The following is a 5453-nucleotide window of genomic DNA, read 5'->3' as shown; positions in this document are numbered from 1 at the left end:
AGCAGTTTAGCAAGGCTCTAAGCAACTCAGCAAGGCCCTGTCTCTAAATAAAATTTAAAAAAGGTATGGATATGTGGCTGTGATTAAGTGCCCCTGAGTACAATATATATATATATATATATATATATATATATATATATATATATATATAATATTAATACATATTAATATTATATATTTTATATAGTACACAAACACCATACACACAACCATACAAAATCAAAAAAGCATTTGCCTGAAGTATATTTACCTTTTGCTTGTGATGTATTCTTTTCTTGCCTCTTCTATTCTATTTTACTTTTAAGTGCTGGTCTCAATTTAGTAATTTTTTCATGATATGATATTAGATCTATCTTTAGTTAGAAAGGTCACTCTGCTGGAGGAAGATGGCGGCGAAGGGAGTGCATCACCCCTGTGTACCGCGTCACTGTGCAGGAGAATGACGAGTTAGAACAGCTAAAAGCTATCTTGTTAGGAATTTCCAGCAAAATTGGGGTGCTCCAAAACCTAGAGGAAGGATTTCTATCGCACGAGGATCAGCTACGGGGGCTCAAACGCAAGCGATTTGTCCGCACGGAGGGTCACGCTGCTTATTCAGCAAATCGCCCCGCGGCTAGAGTCTGTAGAGAGCGCTGGGAAACGACGAGATAGCAACTCAAAGATACAGCGCTGTGGATTCTGCGGGCTCCTGCCAGCTGTGCAATCACTGTGCTCAGTGCTGAATTCGGGGTTTGAGAAGGGGGAAGGAAATGGTCCAATTCGGTTCTCCACACCGGTCAGACCACAGAGGAAGCCAGCGGCCACCATCTTGGAGAGCGGACATTACCATCCCTGTTTTCAACTGATCACAGCTCATTCAGCTATAGAACAGGTAATTTCAGGCTGCCATTCGCCTGCGTCTCGCAGACAAATTACTCAGGCTCAGTGCTAAAGAACCCGCGGAAACTGCTTCTTGGAGCCTGCTCCTATCAGAACATACACCGAGCCCAGAGCGGCTGAATTCCGGCTCCCGGAACTGCTCTGGCCCAGGGCTAAAGAACCCGTGGAAACTGCTTCTCGGTCCGCGTCCTGCTGAATACTGTGGAGGTAAATACCAACCGAGCCTTCATAGGCAGTGGCAACAGGATTGAGACGGGGCTTGTGAGGGCCGGTCAGGACTCACCTGTTGCTTTGGTCACCCGGCAAAGGGAACGAAATGCTGCCATTCGCATGGGATACCAACATGGCAGAGATCTGATGTCATCAGAAAGCGGAAGAGGAGAGAACTTCATCGATACCAGCGGCGACAGAAACAGTTGGTCTCCTGGTAAAGAAAGTGAGTCACAAACACCCGAGTCTCTCTCACTTTGTCATCAAGCCAGAGGGGCAGAGCAGAGCCGCCACCCACGCCTGCAAGGTAGGCAGACCTGCGACCGACCGGCGGATCAGGCCCAGCGGCCTGCCAGCGTGGTAGACACGTCACCCCAATTGGAGTAGGGGCAGAGCAGAGCCGCCGCCCGCGCCTGCAAGGTAGGCAGACCTGCAACCGCCCGGCAAAACAGGCCCAACGGCCCATTAGCGTGGTAGACAGATCACCCCAATTGGAGAAGGAGCACAGCCGTCGCCTGCCCCTGCGAGGGAGACTTTTCAACTATACAAGAGCAATATAAATATATAGGGGGAAAATTTCAAAAACACAACAGTTTCACCAAGCAGAAAGAAACGCGAGCAGTATGAAAAGACAAGGAAAGAAAGGACCACAAGCAATGCAGGTCAACTCAACTTTAGAAGAGCTAATAGCTGCAGCAGATGGAATGTCAGATAAAGAATTCAGGATATACATGCTTCAGATGATCTGGAGTCTCAAGGAAGACATTAGACAGCAAAATCAGACAATGAAAGATCACTTCGACAATGAATTACATAAACAAATCCAAGAAGCAAAAGATCAACTACACAGGGAGATAGAGGTTATAAAAAACAAACAAACAGAAATCCTAGAAATGCAGGAAGCAATAAACCAACTTAAAAAATCAGTTGAGAATACTACCAGCAGAGTAGAACACTTAGAAGATAGAACATCAGACAATGAAGACAAAGTATTTCAACTTGAAAAGAACATAGACAGCTCAGCAAGACTGTTAAGAAACCATGAGCAGAACATCCAAGAAATATGGGATAACATAAAGAGACCAAACTTAAGAGTCATTGGGATACATGAAGGTATAGAGGTCCAAACCAAAGGAATGAGCAATCTATTCAATGAAATAATATGAGAAAACTTCCCAGACTTGAAGAATGAGACAGAATCCCAAATCCTAGAAGCCTACAGGACGCCGAATGTGCAAAATCATAAGAGATCCACACCTAGACACATTATAATAAAGATGTCCAACATACAGAATAAGGAGAGAATTTTAAAAGCTACAAGAGAAAGGAAGCAGATTACATTTAGGGGTAAACCAATCAGGATAACAGCTGATCTTTCAACACAGACTCTGAAAGCTAGAAGATCCTGGAATAACATATTTCAAACACTGAAAGAAAATGGGTTCCAACCAAGAATTGTGTATCCAGCAAAATTAAGCTTCACGATGGAAGATGAAATTAAAACCTTCCACGATAAACAAAAGTTAAAAGAATTTGCAGCTAGAAAACCATCTCTTCAAAACATCCTCGGGAAAACATTACAGGAAGAGGAAATGGAAAATAACAATGCAAACCAACAGTGGGAGGTAGGACACTAAAGGGGGAAAAATAATCAAAGAGGAAAACAACCATGTTTAGTAACAGAAATAAACAAATATGGCTGGAAGAACAACCCATGTCTCAATAATAACCCTAAATGTTAATGGCTTAAACTCACCAATTAAGAGACACAGGCTAGTAGAATGGATCACAAAACAAGACCCAACAATATGCTGCCTACAGGAGATGCATTTGATAGGAAAAGACATACATAGACTGAAGGTGAAAGGTTGGGAAAAATCATATCACTCATATGGACTTCAGAAACAAGCAGGAGTGTCCATACTCATATCAAATAAAATAGATTTCAAGCCAAAGTTAATCAAAAGGGATAAAGAAGGACACTACATACTGCTCAAGGGAACCTTACACCAACAAGACATAACAATCATAAATATATATGCCCCAAACAATGGTGCAGCTATGTTCATTAAACAAACTCTTCTCAAGTTCAAGAGTCTAATAGACCACCATACAATTATCATGGGAGACTTCAACATACCTATCTCACCACTGGACAGATCTTCCAAACAAAAGTTGAATAAGGAAACTATAGAACTCAATAACACAATTAATAACCTAGACTTAATTGACATATATAGAACATACCACCCAACATCAAGCAGTTACACTTTTTTCTCAGCAGCACATGGATCCTTCTCAAAAATACATCATATGTTATGTCACAGGGCAACTCTTAGACAATATAAAGGAGTAGAGATAATACCATACATCTTATCTGATCATAATGGAATGAAACTGAAAATCAATGATAAAAGAAGGAAGGAAAAATCATGCATCACTTGGAAAATGAACAATAGGTTACTGAATGATCAATGGGTTATAGAAGACATCAAGGAGAAAATTAAAAAATTCTTAGAGATAAATGAAAACACAGACACAACATATCGGAATCTATGGGACACATTGAAAGCAGTTCTAAGAGGAAAATTCATTGCTTGGAGTTCATTCCTTAAAAAAAGAAAAAACCAACAAATAAATGATCTTATACTTCATCTCAAAATCCTAGAAAAAGAAGAGCAAAACAACAGCAAAAGAAGTAGAAGGCAAGAAATAATTAAAATCAGAGCTGAAATTAATGAAATCGAAACAAAAGAAACAATTGAAAAAATTGACAAAACTAAAAGTTGGTTCTTTGAAAAAAATAAGTAAAATCGACAGACCCTTAGCCATGCTAACGAAGAGAAGAAGAGAGAGAACTCAAATTACTAGCATACGGGATGAAAAAGGCAATATCACAACAGACATTTCAGAAATACAGAAGATAATCAGAAATTATTTTGAATCCTTATACTCCAATAAAATAGAAGATAGTGAAGGCATCGATAAATTTCTTAAGTCATATGATCTGCCCAGATTGAGTCAGGAGGATATAGACAACCTAAACAGACCAATATCAATTGAGGAAATAGAAGAAACCATCAAAAGACTACCAACTAAGGAAAGCCCAGGACCGGATGGGTATACAGCAGTTTTACAAAACCTTTAAAGAGGAACTAATACCAATATTTTTCAAGCTATTTCAGGAAATAGAAAAAGAGGGAGAACTTCCAAATTCATTCTACGAGGCCAACATCACCCTGATTCCTAAACCAGACAAAGACACTTCAAAGAAAGAAAACTACAGACCAATATCTCTAATGAACCTAGATGCAAAAATCCTCAATAAAATTCTGGCAAATCGGATACAAAAACATATCAAAAAAATTGTGCACCATGATCAAGTAGGATTCATCCCTGGGATGCAAGGCTGGTTCAATATTCGGAAATCAATAAATGTTTTTCACCACATCAATAGACTTAAAAATAAGAACCATATGATCATCTCGATAGATGCGGAAAAAGCATTCGACAAAGTACAGCATCCCTTTATGTTCAAAACTCTAGAAAAACTAGGGATAACAGGAACATACCTCAATATTGTAAAAGCAATCTATGCTAAGCCTCAGGCTAGCATCATTCTGAATGGAGAAAAATTGAAGGCATTCCCTCTAAAATCTGGAACAAGACAGGGATGCCCTCTCTCACCACTTCTGTTCAACATAGTTCTCGAAACACTGGCCAGAGCAATTAGACAGACGAAAGAAATTAAAGGCATCAAAATAGGAAAAGAAGAACTTAAATTATCACTATTTGCAGAAGACATGATTCTATACCTAGCAGACCCAAAAGGGTCTACAAAGAAACTATTAGAGCTAATAAATGAATTCAGCAAAGTGGCAGGCTATAAAATCAACACGCATAAATCAAAGGCATTCCTGTATATCAGCGACAAATCCTCTGAAATGGAAATGAGGACAACCACTCCATTCACAATATCCTCAAAAAAAATAAAATACTTGGGAATCAACCTAACAAAAGAGGTGAAAGACTTATACAAGGAAAACTACAGAACCCTAAAGAGAGAAATAGAAGAAGATCTTAGAAGATGGAAAAATATACCCTGTTCATGGATAGGCAGAACTAACATCATCAAAATGGCGATATTACCAAAAGTTCTCTATAGGTTTAATGCAATGCCAATCAAAATCCCAACGGCATTTCTTGTAGAAATAGAGAAAGCAATCATGAAATTCATATGGAAAAATAAAAGACCCAGAATAGCAAAAACAATGCTAAGCAGGAAGTGTGAATCAGGCGGTATAGTGATACCAGACTTCAAACTATACTACAGAGCAATAGTAACAAAAACAGCATGGTACTGG

This window comes from Marmota flaviventris, chromosome 4, assembly GCF_047511675.1.
Source record: "Marmota flaviventris isolate mMarFla1 chromosome 4, mMarFla1.hap1, whole genome shotgun sequence".
In the NCBI taxonomy this organism is placed as follows: Eukaryota; Metazoa; Chordata; class Mammalia; order Rodentia; family Sciuridae; genus Marmota; species Marmota flaviventris.
Note: the sequence above shows the minus strand (reverse complement) of the source record.